The sequence below is a fragment of the Salmo salar genome, chromosome 08, assembly GCF_965601325.2.
Source record: "Salmo salar chromosome 08, fSalSal1, whole genome shotgun sequence".
NCBI lineage: Eukaryota > Metazoa > Chordata > Actinopteri > Salmoniformes > Salmonidae > Salmo > Salmo salar.
The window spans coordinates 8023922-8049239 of record NC_138298.1 but is presented as its reverse complement, the minus strand read 5'-3'; the positions used below and the strand labels follow the sequence as shown (position 1 = coordinate 8049239).

The window sequence follows — 25318 nt, the reverse complement described above, 5'->3', positions numbered from 1 at the left end:
AGCGGAGGAGCGGGGTGACGTGAGAGAACTTGGGAAGGTTGAACACCAGACGGGCTGCGGCGTTCTGGATGAGTTGTAGGGGTTTAATGGCACAGGCAGGGAGCCCAGCCAACAGCGAGTTGCAGTAATCCAGACGGGAGATGACAAGTGCCTGGATTAGGACCTGCGCCGCTTCCTGTGTGAGGCAGGGTCGTACTCTGCGAATGTTGTAGAGCATGAACCTACAGGATCGGGTCACCGCCTTGATGTTAGTGGAGAATGACAGGGTGTTGTCCAGGATCACGCCAAGGTTCTTAGCACTCTGGGAGGAGGACACAAGGGAGTTGTCAACCGTGATGGCGAGATCATGGAACGGGCAGTCCTTCCCCGGGAGGAAGAGCAGCTCCGTCTTGCCGAGGTTTAGCTTGAGCTGGTGATCTGTCATCCAGACTGATATGTCTGACAGACATGCAGAGATGCGATTCGCCGCCTGGTTATCAGAAGGGGGAAAGGAGAAGATTAATTGTGTGTCGTCTGCATAGCAATGATAGGAGAGACCATGTGAAGATATGACAGAGCCAAGTGACTTGGTGTATAGCGAGAATAGGAGAGGGCCTAGAACAGAGCCCTGGGGGACACCAGTGGTGAGAGCGCATGGTGCGGAGACAGATTCTCGCCACGCCATCTGGTAGGAGCGACCTGTCAGGTAGGACGCAATCCAAGCGTGGGCCGCGCCGGAGATGCCCAACTCGGAGAGGGTGGAGAGGAGGATCTGATGGTTCACAGTATCAAAGGCAGCAGATAGGTCTACAAGGATGAGAGCAGAGGAGAGAGAGTTAGCTTTAGCAGTGCGGAGAGCCTCCGTGACACAGAGAAGAGCAGTCTCAGTTGAATGCCCAGTCTTGAAACCTGACTGATTAGGATCAAGAAGGTCATTCTGAGAGAGATAGCAGGAGAGCTGGCCAAGGACGGCACGTTCAAAAGTTTTGGAGAGAAAAGAAAGAAGGGATACTGGTCTGTAGTTGTTGACATCGGAGGGATCGAGTGTAGGTTTTTTCAGAAGGGGTGCAACTCTCGCTCTCTTGAAGACGGAAGGGACGTAGCCAGCGGTCAAGGATGAGTTGATGAGCAAGGTGAGGAAGGGGAGAAGGTCTCCGGTAATGGTCTGGAGAAGAGAGGAGGGGATAGGGTCAAGTGGGCAGGTTGTTGGGCGGCCGGCCGTCACAAGACGCAAGATTTCATCTGGAGAGAGAGGGGAGAAAGAGGTCAAAGCACAGGGTAGGGCAGTGTGAGCAGGACCAGCGGTGTCGTTTGACTTAGCAAACGAGGATCGGATATCGTCAACCTTCTTTTCAAAATGGTTGACGAAGTCATCCGCAGAGAGGGAGGAGGGGGGGGGAGGGGGAGGAGGATTCAGGAGGGAGGAGAAGGTAGCAAAGAGCTTCCTAGGGTTAGAGGCAGATGCTTGGAATTTAGAGTGGTAGAAAGTGGCTTTAGCAGCAGAGACAGAAGAGGAGAATGTAGAGAGGAGGGAGTGAAAGGATGCCAGGTCCGCGGGGAGGCGAGTTTTCCTCCATTTCCGCTCGGCTGCCCGGAGCCCTGTTCTGTGAGCTCGTAGTGAGTCGTCGAGCGACGGAGCAGGAGGGGAGGACCGAGCCGGCCTGGAGGATAGGGGACAGAGAAAATCAAAGGATGCAGAAAGGGAGGAGAGGAGGGTTGAGGAGGCAGAATCAGGAGATAGGTTGGAGAAGGTTTGAGCAGAGGGAAGAGATGATAGGATGGAAGAGGAGAGAGTAGCGGGAGAGAGAGAGCGAAGGTTGGGACGGCGCAATACCATCCGAGTAGGGGCAGAGTGAGAAGTGTTGGATGAGAGCAAGAGGGAAAAGGATACAAGGTAGTGGTCGGAGATTTGGAGGGGAGTTGCAATGAGATTAGTGGAAGAACAGCATCTAGTAAAGATGAGGTCAAGCGTATTGCCTGCCTTGTGAGTAGGGGGGGGAAGGTGAGAGGGTGAGGTCAAAGAGGAGAGGAGTGGAAAGAAGGAGGCAGAGAGGAATGAGTCAAAGGTAGACGTGGGGAGATTAAAGTCACCCAGACCTGTGAGAGGTGAGCCATCCTCAGGAAAGGAACTTATCAAGGCGTCAAGCTCATTGATGAACTCTCCAAGGGAACCTGGTGGGCGATAAATGATAAGGATGTTAACCTGTTAGGGCTAGGGGGCAGTATTGACACGGCTGGATAAAAAACATACCCGATTTAATCTGGTTACCACTCCTACCCAGTAACTAGAATATGCATATACTTATTACATATGGATAGAAAACACCCTAAATTTTCTAAAACTGTTTGAATGGTGTTTGTGAGTATAACAGAACTCAAATGGCAGGTCAAAACCTGAGAGATTCCTTTACAGGAAGTGGCCTGTCTGACCATTTCTTGAACTTCTTTTCCATCTCTATCATTTACTAAGGATCTCTGCTCTAACGTGACACTTCCCACGTCGTCCATAGGCGCTCAGAGCCCGGGAAAAAACAGAATGTCGTCATTCCAGCCCCAGGCTGAAACACATTATCGCCTTTCTCAAGTGGCCGATCAAGGGACACTGGCCTTATGCGCGTGACCCCGACCGCCCCCGCCTTTGGGATTTTTTCATCTGTTTGCCGAAAAGGAGATTCCCTGTCGGAATATTATCGCTTTTCTACGAGAAAAGTGTCATAAAAATTGATTTTAAACAGCGGTTGACATGCTTCGAAGTACGGTAATGGAATATTTAGAATTTTATTGTCACGAATTGCGCCATGCGCGCGACATTTCTTTACTATTTCGGATAGTGTCTGGAACGCACGAACAAAACGCCGCTATTCGGATATAACGATGGATTATTTTGGACCAAACCAACATTTGTTATTGAAGTAGCAGTCCTGGGTGTTTTTTCTGATGAAGACAACAAAAGGTAATCAAACTTTTATAATAGTAAATATGATTATGGTGAGTGCTAAACTTGCCGGGTGTCTAAATAGCGAGCCCGTGATGCCTGGGCTATGTACTGAGAATATTGCAAAATGTGCTTTCACCAAAAAGCTATTTTAAAATCGGACATATCGAGTGCATAGAGGAGGTCTGTATCTATAATTCTTAAAATAATTGTTATGCTTTTTGTGAACGTTTATCGTGAGTAATTTAGTAAAATGTTAGCGAATTCCCCGGAAGTTTGCGGGGGGTATGCTAGTTCTGAAAGTCACATGCTAATGTAAAAAGCTGGTTTTTGATATAAATATGAACTTGATTGAACAAAACATGCATGTATTGTATAACATAATGTCCTAGGGTTGTCATCTGATGAAGATCATCAAAGGTGAGTGCTGCATTTAGCTGTCTTCTGGGTTTTGGTGACATTATATGCTGGCTTGAAAAATGGGTGTCTGATTATTTCTGGCTTGGTACTCTGCTGACATAATCTAATGTTTTGCTTTCGTTGTAAAGCCTTTTTGAAATCGGACAGTGTGGTTAGATTAACGAGAGTCTTGTCTTTAAATGGCTGTAAAATAGTCATATGATTGAGAAATTGAAGTAATAGGATTTTTAAGGTTTTGAAAATCGCGCCACAGGCTGGCAGTGGCTGTTACGTAGGTGGGACGCAAGCGTCCCACCTAGCCCATAGAGGTTAAGCTTGAAAGGGCTGGTAACTGTGACAGCATGGAATTCAAATGAGGAGATAGACAGATGGGTCAGGGGAGAAAGAGAGAATGTCCACTTGGGAGAGATGAGGATTCCATTGCCACCACCCCGCTGGCTCGATGCTCTAGGGGTATGCGAGAACACGTGGGCAGACGAAGAGAGAGCAGTAGGAGTAGCAGTGTTATCTGTGGTAATCCATGATTCCGTCAGCGCCAGGAAGTCTAGGGACTGGAGGGTAGCATAGGCTGAGATGAACTCAGCCTTGTTGGCTGCAGACCGGCAGTTCCAGAGGCTGCCGGAGACCTGGAACTCCACGTGAGTCGTGCGTGCTGGGACCACCAGGTTAGAGTGGCAGCGGCCACGCGGTGTGAAGCGTTTGTATGGCCTGTGCAGAGAGGAGAGAACAGGGATAGACAGACACATAGTTGACAAGCTACAGAAGTGTTGTTTCTTGTATTATTGTCTCTTGTGTCTTTAGAGAACTGTTTCACTTTGATATCCTTTTTCTTCTGTCCTGATTTTCTCTTTCTTTTCTTCTGTTAACTAGATATTCTTTGTTGTTCTTCGTTAGCTAGCTAGCTTCTTCCAAAAGAGTCCCTAGCAACTGCTTAGCAACTGGTAAACAATTCAGCTAGCTAAGATAACTACAATTTTATGAAAAATAGTTATTTTTCAAAAGCCTATCTTCTTTGTTTGTTGCTTGTTTTTTCTCCTATTCAGTCTTGCAGTTTTCTTTTGCTTTTTCCGATGTACTTCACTCTAAAAACCATGTAAATTTCAATATTTGTAGGAGCTCATTTTTTCAGCTGCTGCTGCTCAAATTGGAGTTCCGGAACAAAATTTTCACGGCCTGATGAAAAACGTACCCAAATTAAACTGCCTACTGCTCGGGCCCAGAAATGAGAATATGCATATTATTAGTAGATTTGGACAGAAAACACTCTGACGTTTCTAAAACTGTTTTGAATGATGTCTGTGAGTATAACAGAACTCATATGGCAGGCAAAAACCTGAGAAAAATCCAACCAGGAAGTGGGAAGTCTGAGACTTGTAGTCTTTCAAACCATTGTCTATTGAAACTACAATGTCTGTGGGGTCATTTTGCACTTCCTAAGGCTTCCACTAGATGTCAACAGTCTTTAGAAAGTTGTTTGAGGCTTCTATGGTGAATTTTGAGGGAATAACAGCCGGTTCAAGCAGTGGACTGTCTGAGGTCATGTAGTTACTTCATGCGCATTCACTCATGGCTAGCATTTTTTATTTTTCTTCTGTAATGAATTCGCTATTGTCTGGTTGGAATAATATCAATTATTTATGTTAAAAACACCCTAAGGATTGATTGTAAACATCGTTTGACATGTTTCTACAAACGGTAATGGAACTTTTGAGCTTTTCGGCTATTGATTTGCGCTCCCGCATCGTGCCTCAGAATTACAGATTTTTACCTCGTCAGCTCGGGGATTCGATCCAGCAACGTTTTGGTTACTGGCCCAACACTCAAATCTCTGAAAGCTGAACCGTGAGGTGGACTATTGTTACAAGTATTGTTTTAGGAAATTAGGCTAAAACCTCCCCAAAAATAGGCTATAAAGTTTTGCATACGCTACACATCGAAACACAATAAATAGTGTTTTTGTAATTTGTTATAGGCTGGTTATAAGGACACGGAAATGTGGCTTATTTAGCCAACTTTCCTCATTTATTGTTGGCGCTGGCTGCGCCATGTTGCATCTGAATGCATATGGATGTCCATTACATTTCTCAAATGTCAGGTAAATTCATGTTGTATGGCGCCAATTGTTTTTGACGATTTTTTGAATATTCACATGAAAATCTGCCACCAATTGGATGCAAACCTAGCTACAGACACCCTAAAGACTCTGGCAAGTGCACTAGTCTAGTGTCACTTTGATTTTGTTTGCACATCATGGTTCACCAGCAGCCCAAAACATCTAAAGAATAAGCTACCAGCCAAACAAGCTAATAAGAACGCATCACCGAGGGCAAACTACCTGCCCTCCAGGACACCTACAGCACCCGATGTCACAGGAAGACCAAAAAGATCATCAAGGACAACAACCACCTGACCCACTGCCTGTTCACTCCGCTATCATCCAGAAGGCGAGGTCAGTACAGGTGCATCAAAGCTGGGACCGAGAGTTTGAAAAACAGCTTCTATCTCAAAGCCATCAGACTGCTAAATAGCCATCACTTGGCGACTTCCACCCAGTTATGTAACCCTGCACCTTAGTGGTTGCTGCACCATATACATAGACTTGAAATCACTGACCACTTTAATAACGGAGCACTAGTCACTTATGTTTACATATTTTTGCTTTACTCATCTCATGTGTATATACTGTATTCTATTCAACGGTATTTAGTATATGCTACTCTGACATTGCTCATCCTAATATTTATATTTTCCTTAATTCCATTCTTTTACTTTTAGGTTGTATGTCTTGTGTGTATTGTTGTGAATTGTTAGGTATTACTCCAGTGTTGGAGCTAGAAACACAAGCATTTCTCTACACCCGCAATAACATCTGCTGAACATGTGGATGTGACAAATAAAATGGGATTTGATTTGACTTAAACTCCCCCTTCATACTCATCTGGAGGTTGAGCCTTTTCCGTCTCTATCTCTGTAATTTGTCTGTAATGAATCATTCTAATTATGTATGTATTTATGTAAAAAAATAGGGACCATAATGGAAATACGTCTCTAACTTTATTGTGCAATCCCTGTCACTTACATTTTTTGGGGGTGTATTTGGTTTTTTTTACAGACAAATAAAAGCAATCAATGAATCCAAACTGTGCAGTGGCCAATTTGATGAATGGAAAGAGACATCTGTTACAAAACACCAAGAAGTTTAATGACATTCAGAGATTGTCAAGCCAAGCCTTCGATACTGGGTAAGCCCACAAGGTAGCCTCATATTCTCTCCACTTATTCTCAGATTTTAGACAGGTAGAATAGGTGAAGGTGATAAATGACCTACTTTTCCTTTGAGCTGGTTGTGGATGTGGGTTAGGATGAGGCGAGGGGTCTCCACCAGGGTGATGATGAAGGAGCCTTTGGCCACGGTTCCCAGGCGGAATCGGGCCAGACGCAGCATAGACAACCGGATGGGGTCAGGCCAGCAGAGATGTATTCCCGATGTCCATTAAAGGGTAGAGGAAAAGAGGAGTTGGAAATAGTCAGACTCATTCAGAACAGGGTTCCTGGGTTCACATATTTGTTTTCTAAAACAATACTTTGAGTGTTTGATTGAGCCGAATATGCACCGATTGCATTTTACACACATTTTTGGACAATATCACTTACGACTGACTGCATTATATATTATTGATTGATCCAAAGGGCAGTATTTACACGTCATTGATGTTCCCTGTCACCCCTCCTTCAATATCCATCCACACTGGCAGTCCGTCTTCTTAGGGATGATCGTCCCACTGGTATGACAGCATCACATGAGATGGCATCTTCTCCCCTCCAGAGAGAATGTAGTTGACACAAGCAAAGTTAGCACATTCTGGCAACGTTGGATGTAGCTCCTGATGGTTGTCTTTTAAGAGGGAGGTAGTATGAGAATGTGGCTTAGACAACGCATCCGCTTTGTGTGGCTTTGGTTTCTCAGGTAGCACAGCTCAGGTTTCATCTGTTGCCAGGTTACAGTAGGCCTACTTAGACCAATGGGAGGAGGGACACCTGCTTACTCTAGACATGCACAGTGTGTGAAATATGTATCTTTCACCTAAAGCACATTACATTTGAACATTCTCTGTGATGCCTCAACAGCATGTTAACTGATGATGGTAATGTGCACCGCAAAGGGGGAATTTGTGGCTTAGACATCCCTTTTTCTATGGAAACAGTAATACAAACTCAATAAGCAGTAATTTTGTAAATTATTTGTATTTATTTCACCTTTATTTAATTGAGTAATGACCCAATGCTGCCACAATTTAGGGATTTACTGGCCTATACAGGTCCGGAACGATGCACCCATTTGATTGTATTTTAGATCACAATGTTGATATTGTAAAGGACCAAAACTGTATTACTATTATTGCTCTTTGTTTTTGTTGTCAATTGTTTGTCGGTGTTGTTTTATCTGTTGGTGTTTATGGATGCCGTGTGGGTTGTCTGCCACCAAGTGGCATGTTTTGTGATGTCCTGCACATTTTTTTTTTTTTAACTCCAAGAAATATATGAAAGAGACAAACTTAGTAAGCAGTAATGACCCAATGTTGCCACATTTTAGAGATTGTCAGTTACGATCATGCATTGCCTTTAACATAAGACATCTTCAATATTTGTAGGACCTGCATTTCATTAGACACTTCTTCAGGCACCACAAGGAGCAGATGCAGGCTTTCAACATACAGCCAGCACAGGCATTTTCCTACAAGCAGTAAAGACATTTTCTCCTTTCACCCATTGTCTGGCTTGCCACATTTTAGGGATTGTCTGGTAGTTGGTATAAGTCAAAGTGAGTATGTTTAAAGGCACAATCTGGGATATTTCTTGCTTCTTAATTAATGGTCAAAACTTCTAAAACTGACACTACTTTTTCATTCCATGTGGAATTTTAACTGTTGTTGTTGTCTGAAAACCTTCCATACACCTGCAATAGGTCTTTATTTAACATTTCTGATTCACACTTCTTCTACCTAGATCAGTAAAACAATGAACACCCCTGTTTAAACTCCTGCTTAAACGTTGTTTGATTTTAGATGGTAAAAGAATGTCTCAAGAATGAAGAGAGATATCAGCCATGTGAAGGGTTAATTATGTCACAGAGCACAGAGCACAGAGCACAGAGCAGCACTGGGTGGGGAGGAGAATGTTCTTGTCACTTTGCTAATGTGAAACTAAGGTTGCTAGACATGCTGTATGTTGTACACATGAATAAACTCTCTTAAACTCTTCGGAAATCTATCTTAAACTGCTACACAGTCTGCTGTGTTTTTTTTAACTATGGTATATACTAGAGAAGAATCTGAGAACACGCCCACACTCTTTTACACAGACACAGGTGAGTAGAGATTTACAAGGATCGGTGAAGAAATATTACTGTGTACATTTATTTTATGGTAATATCCTGTTCTTTATCTACAGTACCTATGTTGAACTGTATTTATTAAATTGACAAATTTATACTGTATGTAGTACGGTTAAACAACTTTAAGCAAGATTGTTAATATCACTTAATGCCGTGTTGACAATGTCGCTGAAACAATCGAGAACTGACTCATTCCAGGAAATGGAAAATGATCCGTTAAAAAAACATATATATTGTATTATTGACTAATTGATTATAATCTGGAGCTGGAGTCTTACTCTTTTGATCTGAAGGTTTGCTGCAATTTTCTAAATAAAAACATTGAACTTTAACTATGCTTTACAGTTTCGACTTTGCTCTCTCTATTATATATATATATATATATATATATATATATATATGGCTTCCTCCAGCAGTCTCCTGTCTGAAGAGCAGTTCCTGTGCTCTATCTGTCTGGATGTGTTCAATGAGCCGGTCTCCACTTCCTGTGGACACAACTTCTGTATGGCCTGTGTCACAAAGTACTGGAATAGCCAGGATCTGTGTCAGTGTCCACTGTGTAAGGAGAAATTCTCCAATCAACCTAAGCTTTGTGTTAACACAACCTTCAGAGAGGTTCTAAATAACTTTAAAAGTATGAGAGACAGAGGTAAAGATAAGTCCCCTGCCAAACCTGGAAAAGTGCACCGTGATGTCTGCACTGGGACGAAGCACAAGGCCCTGAAGTCCTGCCTGGTGTGTCTGACCTCTTGAAGCCCCAGCCTTCAAGAGACACAAGCTGATCGACCCTGCTGAGAACCTGGAAGACAGGATCTGTAAGAAGCACGACAGACTCCTGGAGCTGTTCTGTAGGACTGACCAGACATGTGTGTGTCTGTTCTGCACTGAGGCAGACCACAAGACTCATGACACTGTCCCTATAGAGCAGGGGTGGGCAATTCAAGTCCTCGAGGGCCTGATTGGCAGTTTTGCCCCAGCCCCAGCTAACACACCTGACTCCAATAATCACGTAATTATGATCTTCAGTTTAGAATGCAATTTGATTAATCAGCTGTGTTTGCTAGGGATGGAGAAAAAGTGGGACACAAATCAAGCCCTCGAGGACTGGAGTTGCCCACCCCTGCTAAAGAGCAGGTATTCCCAAACTGGGGTACGTGTAACGTGTAATGCCGTCGGGGGTACGTCAAATATAAACGTGATTCACAATTTTCAACAAACAAAAAATCTTCACGTATTCAAACAGTCCATTTATATTTTCCAACGGGCTATACATTTGGGTGAGGTTTTTTTCTCGCCTGAGTAGCTTCATTTCACTGCCAAAAATCAAATTAAACCATCTAGTGTTCAGCGAAATAACAACACAATGTCAAATACAGGTAGCCTAGTCAAATAATTAACATCCAATCATATTAACCATTACTCTCTCGTGGGAATTCCACTAACGGTCCGTATGTAGCCAAACGTAGCTGCTGCTCATTCCGTTTGCTCAAAAATTGATAAATGGTTAAAAAAGTAAGGCCCGAGTCCATAGAGACACTTACCAGCTCTATTGATAGTACTGCTACTACCAGCAGTACTACACCTGCACCTGTCGACGACACAAGTTGTTCTGCTTCCACGAGCACATCCAATGCTAGCATCAGTAATTCTACATTTGTTTGGGGTTCACTTATATTGAGAGTAGTGCCTTTCCTCAGCCACAGTGTGTTATATGTGCAAAAGTACTATCTCACAACTCAATGAAACCTTCACTCATATTTAGAAACAAAACATGCCAATTTGAAAAATAAGCCACAGGTGTTTTTTGAGCGAGAATTAAGAAAACTTTTGAGTGGTAAGACATATATAAAAGCAACAGATACCATTAATAAGAAGGGGCTAGAAGCATCTTATATGGTGAGCTACTGAGTGGCTAGGACAGGCAAGCCCCATACTATTGTGGAAGACTTAATTCTTGCTGCTGCTACGGATATGGCTGGGACAATGCTGGGAGAAAATAAAAAAAATATATACAGACAATGCCTTCATCAAACAACATTGTTTCACGACGCATCAGTGACATGGCAGGAGATGCTTTGAAACAATTACTGCTTCGCATACAAGCCAGTGAATTCTATGCGTTACAGCTGGATGAGTCAACAAACGTGGCGGGCCTGGCACAGCTCCTGGTATATGTCCGTTACTTTTATGGGGTGTCAATTAAGGAAGACATCCTCTTCTGCAAACCACTGGAAACCAGGACAACAGGAGAGGATATTTTTAAAGTACTGGACAGCTTTGTGACATTAAATGGACTTTGGTGGTCAAGATGTGTTGGTATCTGTACTAATGGTGCAAAAGCCATGACAGGGAGACATAGTGGAGTGGTAAGGCACATGCAAGCAGTTGCTCCCAACGCCACTTGGGTACACTGCAGCATACACCTTGCTGCCAAGAGAATGCCTGACAGCTTGAAAGATGGTTTTGGACAGTGAAAATGGTTAACTTTGTTAAAGCAAGGCCCCTGAACTCTCATGTATTTTCTGCACTATGCAATGATATGGGCAGCGACCATGTCACGCTTTTACAACATACAGAAGTGTGCTGGTTATCAAGGGGCAAAGTTGACATGTTTTTTTAATTGAGAGACAAGCTTAAAGTTTTCTTTACTGGCCATAATTGTCACTTGTCTGACCGGTTGCATGATGACGAGTTTCTTACATGATTGGCTTATCTGCGTGATGTTTTTTCTGGCCTGAATGATCTGAATCTAGGATTACAGGGATTCTCCACAATTATATTCAATGTGCGGGACAAAATTGAGGCTATGATTATGAAGTTGGAGCTCTTCTCTGTCTGCATTAACAAGGACAACACACAGGTCTTTCCATCATTGTCTGATTTTGTGTGTGCAAATGAACTCAAGCTTACGGACAATGTCAAATGTGATATAGCGGAGCACCTGTGTAACAGTCGTCGTACGTAGTGGACCAAGGCGCAGCGGGTTGAGTGCTCATCTTAACTTTATTCGAACACGTAACAAACAAAACAAGAAAACGATCGAACGAACAGTGTTGCAGGCTAACACTCAGCAGTACAACAACAACTTCCTACAAAGGGACAGGTGAAAACAGGCTACCTAAGTATGACTCCCAATCAGAAACAACGATGTACAGCTGTTCCTGATTGAGAGCCATACCAGGCCAACAAAGAAATACACAACATAGAAAACCATAGAAATAAAAAACAAGAACATTACCCAAAAACCCGGAACACATAAATCAAACACCCCTCTTACATAAATACATATCCCATTAACCTGTTTGGGATAGGGGGCAGTATTTTCACGGCCGGATAAAAAACGTACCCGATTTAATCTGGTTACTACTCTTTCCCAGAAACTAGAATATGCATATAATTAGTAGATTTGGATAGAAAACACTCTAAAGTTTCTAAAACTATTTGAATGGTGTCTGTGAGTATAACAGAACTCATATGGCAGGCAAAAACCTGAGAAGATTCCAGGCAGGAAGTGGCCTGTCTGACAATTTGTAGTCCTTCTGTTGCATCTCTATCAAAATTACAGCATCTGAGCTGTTATGTGACACTTTCCAAGGCTTCCATTGGCTCTCTAAAGCCTTTAGAAAGCGAAATGATGCGTCTCCTGTCTCTGGGCAAAGTATAGGAGCAGAGTTTGCCAGTGGCCTGCCTGGGGACAGTGAGTCTGGAGATGCGCGTTCACGAGACCTCACCATTTTTTTCTTTCAGTCTTTGAATGAATTCAACGGTGCCCGGTTGGAATATTATCGCTATTTTACGAGAAAAATAGCATAAAAATGTATTTTAAACAGCGTTTGACATGCTTCTAAGTACGGTAATGGAATATTTTGAAAAAAAAATTGTCACGAAATGCGCTCGCGCGTTACCCTTCGGATAGTGACCTGAACGCACGAACAAAACGGAGGTATTTGGATATATCTATGGATTATTTCAAACCAAAAGAACATTTGCTGTTGAAGTAGAAGTCCTGGGAGTGCATTCTGACGAAGAACAGCAAAGGTAATCCAATTTTTCTAATAGTAATTCTGAGTTTACTGAGCCCCGACGTTGGCGGATGTCAAAATAGCTAGCCGTGATGGCCGAGCTATGTACTCAGAGTATTGCAAAATGTGCTTTCGCCGAAAAGCTATTTTAAAATCGGACATAGCGATTGCATAAAGGAGTTCTGTATCTATAATTCTTAAAAAATTGTTATGTATTTTGTCAACGTTTATCATGAGTAATTTAGTAAATTCACCGGAAGTTTTCAGTGGGTTTGCTAGTTCTGAACATCACATGGTAATGTAAAAAGCTGTTTTTTGATATAAATATGAACTTGATTGAACAAAACATGCATGTATTGTATAACATAATGTCCTAGGAGTGTCATCTGATGAAGATCATCAAAGGTTAGTGCTGCATTTAGCTGTTGTTTGGGTTTATGTGACATATATGCTTGCTTGGAAAATGGCTGTGTGATTATTTGTGTCTATGTACTCTCCTAACATAATCTAATGTTTTGCTTTCACTGTAAAGCCTTTTGGAAATTGGACAACGTGGTTCGATTCAGGAGAAGTGTATCTATAAAATGGTGTAAAATAGTCCTATGTGTCACGTCCTGACCAGTATAAGGGTTATTTGTTATTGTAGTTTGGTCAGGACGTGGCAGAGGGTATTTGTTTTATGTGGTTCGGGGTGGTGTTTTTGGTAGAGGGGTATTTGATTTATGTATTCCGGGGTTTTTGGGCACTGTTCCTTGTTTATGTATTTCTATGTTTAGTCTAGTTAGTTGTATATCTATGTTTAGGTTAATGGGGGGTTGGACTCTCAATTGGAGGCAGGTGCTTTCTCGTTGTTTCTGATTGAGAGTCCTATAATTGGGTATGTGTTTGGTTTAGTGTTTGTGGGAGATTGTCTCTTGTTTTGTGTGTGTGAGCCTTACAAGACTGTTTGGTTGTTCGTGAGTTCTTCGTCGTTTGTTATTTTGGTGTTTTCTTGGTTTCAATAAATATCAAGATGAGCATCCACATTCCTGCTGCGTTTTGGTCCTCCTTTCCCGACGACAACCGTGACAGAATCTCCCACCACAAATGGACCAAGCAGCGGAGGAAGGAGCAACAGGTGGACGTTAAGGAGCAAAGGGATTTCGAGATGGATGGGTGGGAGAAATGGACCTGGGAGGAAATTCTGGACGGGCTGGACCTGGGCACCAGGCTGGGGAATACCGTCGCCCAAGGGAGGAAATCGAGGCTGCCAAGGCGGAGAGGCGGATGTACGAGGCCTTGTACGCGCAGAGGGAGAAGCACGAGAGGCACCCCCAATAATTATTTTGGGGGGGGCACACAGGTAGTTTGGCTGGGCCAAGGGTGAGCCCTAAGCCAGCTCCCCGTGTTTATATGGAGGACCGTATGGAGTGGAGGGCGCCGTGTTTTGCTGAAGTGCACACAATCTCGCCCATACGCACGCACAGTCCAGTGCGAGTTATTCCAGCCCCTCGCAGATGCCGTGCTAGAGTGGGCATCCAGCCTGGTAGGAGGATGCCTGCGCAGCGCGTTTGGTCACCGGTGCGCCTCCTAGGACCAGGCTACCCTACACCCGCTCTACGCACGGCAACCATCAGGCCCCTGCACAGCCCAGTTCGCCCTGTACTAGCACCCTGCTCGTACAGGGCTACTAGTTCCATCCAGCCAGGACGGGTTGTGCAGGAGGTGAGATCAAGACCGCCTGTGCGCCTCCATGGCCCGGTGTTTCCAGTTCCTGTCTCTCGTGCGGACCCGGAAGAGCGAAACCCTGGTCTGGCACGTCCAGTACCAGCACCACGCACCAGGCTTCCAGTGCGTCAGCCCAGTCCGACTCGTCCTGTTCCCGCTCCCCGCACTAGCCCTGAGGTGAGTGATCCCAGGCTGATACCTCCAGTACCAGCACCACGCATCAGGCTTCCAGTGCGTCAGCCCAGTCCGACTCGTCCTGTTCCCGCTCCCCGCACTAGCCATGAGGTGCGTGTTCCCAGGCTGATACCTACAGTACCAGCACCACGCATTAGGCATCTAGTGCGTCAGCCACTCGCCAGTCAGGAGTCGCCAGAGCCGCCCGCCAGTCAGGAGTCGCCAGAGCCGCCCGCCAGTCAGGAGCTGCCAGAGTGGCCCGTCTGCCCGGATCAGCCAGAGTGGCCCGTCTGCCCGGATCAGCCAGAGTGGCCCGTCTGCCCGGATCTGCCAGAGTGGCCCGTCTGCCCAGATCTGCCAGAGTGGCCCGCCGCGCCGGATCTGCCAGAGTGGCCCGCCGCGCCGGATCTGCCAGAGTGGCCCGCCGCGCCGGATCTGCCAGAGTGGCCCGCCGCGCCGGATCTGCCAGAGTGGCCCGCCGCGCCGGATCTGCCAGAGTGGCCCGCCGCGCCGTATCTGCCAGAGTGGCCCGCCGCGCCATATCTGCCAGAGTGGCCCGCCGACCCGGATCTGCCAGAGGGGCCCGCCGACCCGGAACCGAGGGGGTCTGCCTGTGACCCGGAACCGAAGGGGTCTGCCTGTGACCCAGAACCAGGTGAGTCTGCCTATGACCCGGAACCAAAGGAGTCTAGCAGCAACCCGGAACTGAGTAAGTCTATTAATGATCCAGAACTAAATATAAGTAACTGTGTTTCAAATGAGTCTGCCGACAGTGTGGAATGGAAGAGCCTACGATCCGGAATGAGGGGAGTCTGCCTATGGCCTGCATTCTGGAGGACAGTAGGCCGGAGCCTGAACCACCACCTGTATAGGTGGGTTGGGGAGGGGGGGTGTAGCACAAGTGCCGTCGGTGACGGCAGCCACCCTCCCTTCCCTCCCTTTAGTTTAGGGGGATTTTTTTTGGTGGGGGGGGGACGTTTGTTTATTTATGAGGTGCATCCGGGATCTGCACCTTTGGGGGGGGGGGTACTGTCACGTCCTGACCAGTACAAGGGTTATTTGTTATTGTAGTTTGGTCAGGATGTGGCAGAGGGTATTTGTTTTATGTGGTTCGGGGTGGTGTTTTTGGTAGAGGGGTATTTGATTTATGTATTCCGGGGTTTTTGGGCACTGTTCCTTGTTTATGTATTTCTATGTTTAGTCTAGTTAGTTGTATATCTATGTTTAGGTTAATGGGGGGTTGGACTCTCAATTGGAGGCAGGTGCTTTCTCGTTGCCTCTGATTGAGAGTCCTATAATTGGGTATGTGTTTGGTTTAGTGTTTGTGGGAGATTGTCTCTTGTTTTGCGTGTGTGAGCATTACAAGACTGTTTGGTTGTTCGTGAGTTCTTCGTCGTTTGTTATTTTGGTGTTTTCTTGGTTTCAATAAATATCAAGATGAGCATCCACATTAGGATCTAATCAGGAAGAGGTAAACTGTACAGGGATGGGGTTGGCCAGATTAAAGAGCGCAGCCAATCCACCTCAGTTCACTCTAACTCCTGGAGAGTATCAGTGTTATAGACACAGGAATGGTGGTAGGGACTTAGGAGATTTTAATGGATGTAAGAAAGTAGTGAATGTGACAGACTTAGATTGGGAAGTGCAGGAGAAGATTCTTAACCTCACAGCACCTATAACTGATGTATGGTGGGCATGTTCCGACCAAGGACGCATAAGGCAGATGTTACCAAAAGGGTGGGTAGGTACTTGCGCCCCAGTGTTATTGGTCCAACCAGTGAGGATTAGTCATCAACGGCCAGTGGTGAGTAAAATAGTAAGAAATAAGAGAAGTCTGGTCCTAGATGAAGGTAGCCCCATATGGATGGATTCCATTGGGATCCCTAGAGGAGTACCAGATGAATACAAGGCGTTGAATCAAATAGGTGAAGGGTTCACAACTACTTTCTTTTGGTGGGTCACGATAAATAAGAATGTGGATTGGATAAACTATATCTATTATAATCAACAAAGATTTGTAAATCAGACTAGAGATGCAGTGAAGGGAATCTCTGACCAATTATCCGCCACCTCCCTCATGACTTGGCAAAATAGGTTGGCTCTTGATATGTTATTGGCAGAGAAGGGCAGGGTTTGTAGAATGGTGGGGGGTCATTGCTGTACTTTTATTCCAAATAATACATCACCAGAGGGGACTGTAACTAGAGCCTTGGCTGGGTTGACCGCACTAAGTGAAGAATGGGCTGAGAACTCAGGGGTTAATACATCTTTGACAGGGTGATTTGATGAAATGTTTGGCAAATGGAAAACCATAGTAGCTACTATTGTGGGGGCTGCTTTTGTTTGTATGGGTATGCTGGTATTATGTGGTTGTTGTTTTATTCCCTGTGTCCGAGGTTTGGTGGGTAAGGCGTTGGAGAATGCAGTGACTCAGCAGATGGTGAGGTACGGGCCTATGCCATAGTCTGATCAATGGAATGAACAATATACAGATCCAGACCTGATGGACACCGTGGAAACATAAGGTGAATGCACCAATTTGTAAGTCACTCTGGATAAGAGCGTCTGCTAAATGACGTAAATGTAAATGTAATACATTCAATCCTGAGGAGCCGGAACTTCATGAGACTATATTCAATGTTTAGAGACTGTTTATTCAATGAAGATCATGATAAGAATCCTGAACAGAAGAGTTATGATTGGAAGTAGTATTAAACAGCCATCGATGAGTAGATGATGTATATACATGTAATGGTTTGATTGGGTATGATTTTATTTTCTAATACAAAATGTATGTATCAGTGTGTAACATTTAGTCAAAGGTTGGATTGTTAGAATAATGTGTATGTGATGACTAAATTGTTCCACTCTGATATTGTAGGATAGGGGGAAATGTTTGAGAATCATGGGAAGATTAAATCAGGATGTGGGTAGATTTGGTAGTATGGTAATACTTGGATGTTATATTCTTTAGTAGGGATGTAAACAGAGTAAAGTTGTATAGTAGGTAATAGGAAATCATTAGAGGGTTTCAACCCAAGAGGGTCTCAACGGGGGAGGGGAGGTGAAAGCCTTGAAGAATGTGGCATGTTTTTATGGTTCTTTGTGGTGAGTGGAAAAGTACTGGTTGTTGAAGAAGGGAGTGGTCTAAAGATAAGAATGTGTTTGTATTATAAAAGGACTGAGTCTTGATTTTTGACTTTAGAACGTTCTCTGAATAAACTGTACAGACCTTTTGCAGAAAGCTGAGTCCTTGTCTAATTATTCTTAACCCAGTGTCTTACAAACCTTGGGGATTGGTCAAGGCTTATTGATTGTTAATTTTTATCATTGGGATTCGAAAATTCCCGTGACAGCCTCCAACTGCTCTTAAACACTAGCAAAACCAAATGCGTGCTTTTCAACCATTCGCTGCCCGCTGCCCGCTGCCCGCACCCGCCCGATTAGCATCACTACTCTGGACGGTTCTGACCTAGAATACGTGGACAACTACAAATACCTAGGTGTCTGGCTAGACTGTAGACTCTCCTTCCAGACTCATATCAAACATCTCCAATCCAAAATCAAATCTAGAATCTGCTTTCTATTTCGCAACAAAGCCTCCTTCACTCACGCCGCCAAACTTACCCAAGTAAAACTGACTATCCTACCAATCCTCGACTTTGGCGATGTCATCTACAAAATAGCTTCTAATACTCTACTCAGCAAATTGGATGCAGTCTATCACAGTGCCATCCGTTTTGTTACCAAAGGGCCTTATACCACCCACCACTGCGACCTGTATGCTCTAGTCGGCTGGCCCTCGCTACATATTCGTCGCCAGACCCACTGGCTCCAGGTCATCTACAAGTCTCTGCTAGGTAAAGCTCCGCCTTATCTCAGCTCACTGGTCATGATAACAACACCCACCCGTAGCATGTGCTCCAGCAGGTATATCTCACTGGTCATCCCCAAAGCCAACACCCCCTTTGGCCGCCTTTCCTTCCAGTTCTCTGCTGCCAGTGACTGGAACGAATTGCAAAAATCGGTGAAGCTGGAGACTTACATTTCCCTCACTAACTTTAAACATCAGCTATCTGAGCAGCTAACCGATCGCTGCAGCTGTACATAGTCCATCTGTAAATAGCCCACCCAATCTACCTACCTCATCCCCATATTGTTTTTATTTACTTTGCTGCTCTTTTGCACACCAGTATCACTACTTACACACCATCATCTGCTCATCATCATCTGCTCATCTATCACTCCAGTGTTAATCAGCTAAATTGTAATTACTTTGCTACTATGGCCTATTTATTGCCATACCTCCTCATGCCATTTGCGCACACTGTATATAGACTTAATTTTTTTCTATTGTATTGACTGTACGCTTGTTTATTCCATGTAACTCTCTGTTGTTGTTTCTGTCGCACTGCTTTGCTTTATCTTGGCCAGGTCGCAGTTGTAAATGAGAACATGTTCTCAACTAGCTTACCTGGTTAAATAAAGGTGAAATAAAAAATAAAAAAAATAAACTATATCCCAGGACAGGCTTTGCAGTCTTGCCATGCTGTCCATTGAAAGTCAGTTAGCTAGAAAGCTGGACTTCAAAGACTTGATCAGTGACTTTGCTAGCAAGAAGGCTCGGCAGTGGGCTCTTGGTGAGTAAGGCTGAGCAAGGGCCAGTGATAACTGTTAAATGGCATGGCTATGGATATTGGATCACTACACACATGATGCCAACAGGCTGAGAACAAGACTGAGAACAGACTGAGAACAAGATATATCTCAAAGTAATGGCTGGATTGCCATAAAATTTGTTGTGCACAATCAAGACCCCAAGTGGAAGAAACCTATTTATTTGGTGACCACTTGACCTTTCCTCTAGCGCCACCATTAGGCCTTTTAATTTCCATTTGGTTTTCCATTTCTACTTTTTTAGCTGCTTATTTTCTGGTATGTATACTTAGTTCAAAAATCGGCTGCTGATTTTATTATTTTGTTTGTTATATCATTCTATAGATGATAATGTTAATTTATTTTAATTGAAGAGGTTAATGAATATTTAAGTTATATTTATTTTAAGTTATTCATTAATGTTAAGATAATTTTCCATTCCAGAATTTTACCATTAAAATTACATTTAGACTGTAAAAGATGGCCTTTAGCACATTTCTTATAGAGGGTATCAGTCTTGCATCAAATAGTGAATTCCACTGTATGCAGAATGTTGCATGCATGTCTGCACAGTGTTATATTTTCACAGCTCACTGTCAGTAAATATTGCACGGTAAATATTGGACTACAAGAGAGTTTTAAGCCTGCAAAGGTAGAGCTATTTAAAGCTTTGAATGGGTCGATTGGGTTCTGGAGGTGTGTGGTTACAGCAAAAGCGCAGGGTTGATGTGGCCTGTGGTGGTGGGGCCCAATGTGACATCTTTTCATGGGGCCCAAAATCCATGTGGTGCCCCTGTCGCCACCTATTGTCTGACTTGATGGCAGCATTCGTGCAAAACTGAAAGCGCAAACCACTGCATTTAACCATGGCAAGGTGACTGGGAATATGGCCTAATACAAAAAGTCTAGATATTCCCTCTGTAAGGCAATCAAAGAGGAAAAACCTCAGTACAGAGACACGGTGGATCCCAATTCAACGGCTCAGACACAAGACGTATGTGGCAGGGTCTACAGACAATCACGCACTCCCTAGCCGTGTCCTCAGAGCATGTGCAGGCCAGCTGGCTGGAGTGTTTACGGACATATTCAATCTCCCCCTATCCCAGTCTGCTGTCCCCACATGCTTCAAGATGTCCACCATTGTTCCTGAACCCAAGAAAGCAAAGGTAACTGACCTAAATGTCTATCGCCCTGTAGCACTGACTTATTTGATCATGAAGTGCTTTGAGAGACTTGTCAAGGATCATATCACCTCTACCTTACCTGAGACACTAAACCCACTTCAATTTGCTTACCAACCCAATAGATCCACAGACGATGTAATCGCCATCGCACTGCACACTGCCCTATCCCATCTGGACAAGAGGAATACCTATGTAAGAATGCTGTTCATTGACTATAGCTCAGCATTCAACACCATAGTACCCTCCAAGCTCATCATTAAGCTCGGGGCCCTGGGTCTGAACCCCGCCCTGTGCAACTGGGTCCTGGACTTCCTGGTGGGCCGCCCCCAGGTGGTGAAGGTAGGGGAAAAAAACTCCACTTCGCTGACCCTTAACACATGGGCCCCAGAAGGGTGTTTGCTCAGCCCCCTACTGTACTCCCTGTTCACCCATGACAACGTGGCCATGCACGCCTCCAACTCAATCATCAAGTTTGCAGACGACACAACAGTAGTATGCCTGATTACCAACAATGACGAGACAGCCTACAGCGAGGAGGTGAGGGCCCTGGGAATGTGGTGCCAGGAAAATAACATCTCATTCAACGTCACCGTCAACAAAGGAGCTGATCGTGGACTTCAGGAAACAGCAGCGGGAGCACCCCCCTATCCACATCAACGGGACAGCAGTGGAGAAAGTGGAAAGCTTCAACTTTCTCTGCATACACATCACTGACAAACTGAAATAGTCCACCCACACAGACAGTATGGTGAAGAAGGCGCAACAGCACCTCTTCAACCTCAGGATGCTGAAGAAATTTGGATTGGCACCTAAAACCCTCACAAACTTTTACAGATGCACAATTGAGAGCATCCTGTCGGGCTGTATCACCGCCTGTTACGGCAGCTGCACCGCTCGCAACTGCAGGGCTTTCCAGAGGGTGGTGCAGTCTGCCCAACGCATCATCGGGGGCAACTACCTGCCCTCCAGGACACCTACAGTGTCCAATGTCACAGGAAGGCTAAAAAGATCATCAAGGACAACAATCACCCAAGCCACTGCCTGTTCACCATACTATCAACCAGAAGGCAAGGTCAGAAGGCAAGGTCAGAAGGCAAGGTGCATCAAAGCTGGGACCGAGAGACTGAAAAACAGTTTCTATCTCAAGGCCATCAGACTGTTAAATAGCCATCACTAGCACCTTAGAGGCTGCTGCCCTATATACATAGACTTGAAATCACTGGCCACTTTAAAATGGAACACTAGCCACTTTAATAATGTTTACATATTTGCATTACTCATCTCATATGTATATACTGCATTCTATTCTATTCTAATGTATTTTAGTCAATGCTGCTCCGACATTGGTCGTCCAAATATTTATATATTCTTAATTCCTTTACTTTAGATTTGTGTGTTTTGTGTGTATCGTTGTGAAATTGCTAGATCATTCTTTTTAGATATTACTGCACTGTTGGAGCTAGAAACACAAGCATTTCGCTACACCCACAATAACATCTGCTAAACACGTGTATGTGACCAATACAATGTGATTTTGATTTGACTTGACAAACTGGTGGTCGGTATGAGCGAAAGTGAGTATGTTTAAATGTCTTTTCTGTAATACTTCTTGCTGCTAACGGTCAAATCTTGCCTGGCTACCCAGACCCATTGCCATGGCTAAACGTCACACCCACGAACTTTGTTTCTTATCAATAGAGCAGCGGAAGAATTCTGTGTGAGTCATCAGGCAAGTTCAAATCTACCTAGACTGTGTTTATTTGTTCATCCCCATGAACTTAAATTCTTTTTTTTTATGTCTTTGGAAAACTTTCCATATATCTGCAATAATTCTTTGTTTAACATTTCTGATTCACACTTTTTTTACCTTCCTGTTTAAAGATGTTCAACCTTGTTTGATTTTAGATGGTGAAACAATGTATCAAGATAGAAGAGAGAGATCAGCAACGTGAAGGGTTAATTATGTTACAGAGCACGAGCAGCACTGGGTGGGGAGGAGCATGTTGATGTCAAGTTGCTAAAGTGAAACTTAAGTGGGTAGACGTATAAACCGCAAATGAGCAAACTATCTCAAACACTCTCAAACTCCTCAGAAATCTTTATTAGACAGCTAAGCTGAGTCTCCGGGGCTTTTTTGATACCACAGTCAGAAAGCTCAGAGAGAACCCACACTCTCTCTCACACACAGGTGAGTAGAGATTTACCAGGGCAGGTGAAGATAAATTATATTGTGTAATTATTATATTCTCCTGTTTTCTTTTCTACAGTACCTATGTTAAACTACATTTGGTAAATGTATTAATGTGTACTGAATGTTGTATGGTTAAACAGGATTGGTTTGTATCCCTTAATGCCATGTTGATGGCACTGAAACTATCAAGAGCTGGCTCATTCCAGGAAATCATTTATAGTTCCTCCTTCTCTTTCTAGATATGGCTTCCTCCAGCAGTCTCCTGTCTGAAGAGCAGTTCCTGTGCTCTATCTGTCTGGATGTGTTCGATGAGCCGGTCTCCACTTCGTGTGGACACAACTTCTGCATGACCTGTATAACAAAGTACTGGAATAGCAACAACCTGTGTCAATGTCCACTGTGTAAGGAGAAATTCTCCAGACAAACTAAGCTTTGTGTTAACACAACCTTCAGAGAGGTTATAGAGAATTATAATAGGTTGAGAGACACAGGTAAAGATGAGACCCCTGCCAAACCTGGAAAAGTGCGCTGTGACGTCTGCACTGGGACGAAGCGCAAGGCCCTGAAGTCATGCCAGGTGTGTCTGGCATCTTACTGTGAGACTCACCTGGAGCCTCATCAGAGAGCCCCAGCCTTCAAGAGACACAAGCTGATCGATCCTGTGGAGAACCTGGAAGACAGGATCTGTAAGAAGCATGACAGACTCCTGAATCTGTTCTGTAGGACTGACCAGACGTGTGTGTGTCAGTTCTGCACTGAAACAGACCACAAGACTCATGACACTGTTCCTATAGAGGAAGAGTGTGGAGAGAGGAAGGTTCAGCTGGGGAAAACTGAGGCAGAAGTGCAGCGGATTATCCAGGAGCGACTGCAGAAAGTTAAAGAGATCAAACTCTCAGTACATCTCAGCAAAAGAGAGATGCAGAGAGAGAGATCGCAGACAGCGTGCAGGTTTTCACTGCTCTGGTGCGCTCCATTGAGAAAAGCCAGGCAGAGCTAATTGAGGTAATTGAGGAGAAGCAGAAAGCAGTAGAGAGGCAGGCTGAAGGGCTCATTAAAGAACTGGAGCAGGAAATCACTGAGCTAAAGAGGAGAAGCACTGAGCTGAAGCAGCTCTCACACACTGAGAACCACCTCCAACTTCTCCAGGGCTTCTCATCCCTAGTGTGCACCCCTCCACCCACCAAGGACTGGTCTGAGATCAGTGTTCACAGGACTGTGAGGAGAGCTGTGTCTCAGCTGGAGGAGACATTGAATAAAGAGATGGAGAAGCTGCCTGATGTCAAACTGAAGAGGATTCAGCAGTATGCAGTGGATGTGACTCTGGACCCTGATACAGCAAATCTCTTTCTCATCCTGTCAGACAATGGGAAACAAGTGAGAACTGGAACTGAATCTTCCGGACAATCCAAAAAGGTTTGATCGTTTTACCGTTCTCCTTGGAAAGGATGGCTTCTCCTCAGGGAGATTTTACTATGAAGTGACGGTTAAGGGTAAGACTAGGTGGGATTTAGGAGTCGCCAGAGAGTCCACTGACAGGAAGGGGAATATCAGACTGAGCCCCGAACATGGAGTTTGGACTGTGATGCTAAGGGATGGGAATGAGTACACAGCCTGTGCCTCACCGCAAGTCTGTCTCTCCCTGAGCGAGAAGCCCCAGAAGGTGGGGGTGTTTGTGGATTATGAGGAGGGTGTGGTCTCTTTTTATAATGTGGAGGCCAGGTCTCATATCTACTCTTTCACTTGCTGCACCTTTACAGAGAAAATCTACCCATTCTTCAGTCCCTGTAGTGATGATAATGGTAAAAACGCAGCCCCTCTCATCATCTCTCCTGTCAATCACAAACACTGATTAAACAAAGAACTTACTCTTTCTTAAAGCTGCAATATGTCACTTTTTTGGGCGACCCGACCAAATTCACATAGAAATGTGAGTTATAGATCTGTCATTCTCATTCAAAGCAAGTATAAGAAGCGGTAGATCTGTTGTATGTGCATTATTTCTATGCTTCCCGTTATTACATTTCATTTTTGCATCTTTTACTTTTAGGTTTTGTACACCAGCTTCAAACAGCTGAAAATACAATATTTTGGGATGTGGAAAATATATTTCACAGTGGTTTAGATGGTACAATGATTCTCAACACTATACTTGCTTTTTTTGTCAAAAACTGAAATTAGGCGAGCTATTAGAATTTTAGCAACCAGGAAACGGCAGAGTTATTTCTTTATTGTGCATCTTTAAGCTGGTTGTTGATACTGTATAAGTGAATGTGATAAAATACTTACTTTTCCTTTGATCTTGTTGTGGATGTAGGTTATTGTGAAAAAAGGACTTTAAGCTGGTTGTTGATACTGCATAAGTGAATGTGGTAAAGGACATACTCAGCCTTTGAGCTGGTTCCACAGTACTGTACTTCGATAAAAGACATACTTTTCCTTTGAGCTGGCTGTGGATCTAAGACAGTGTGTGATAAGGGAAATAATGTGCCTATAAGCTGGTTGTTGGTTTAGGAAAGTGACTGAAAAGTGACTGAATATGATAAAATACATACTTTCCTTTTGAGCTGTTTGTACAGTCCCTTCAGAAAGTACTCATACCCCTTGACTTATTCCAGATGTTGTTGTGTTACAGCCCGAATTCAAAATATATAT

General features: G+C 44.2%; 2 pseudogenes across 1 annotated transcript; both read left to right on the top strand.

The window, feature by feature from the left end:
• The first annotated feature begins 9128 nt into the window (after positions 1-9128).
• On the top strand, positions 9129-17532 carry LOC123744165 (E3 ubiquitin/ISG15 ligase TRIM25-like; annotated as a pseudogene).
• A 4963-nt stretch (positions 17533-22495) lies between these two features.
• On the top strand, positions 22496-24963 carry LOC106609921 (E3 ubiquitin-protein ligase TRIM39-like; annotated as a pseudogene). Its single transcript, XR_014393048.1, has 2 exons — positions 22496-22660; positions 22903-24963. The product of XR_014393048.1 is annotated as an E3 ubiquitin-protein ligase TRIM39-like (transcript).
• The last annotated feature ends 355 nt before the right edge of the window (positions 24964-25318 follow it).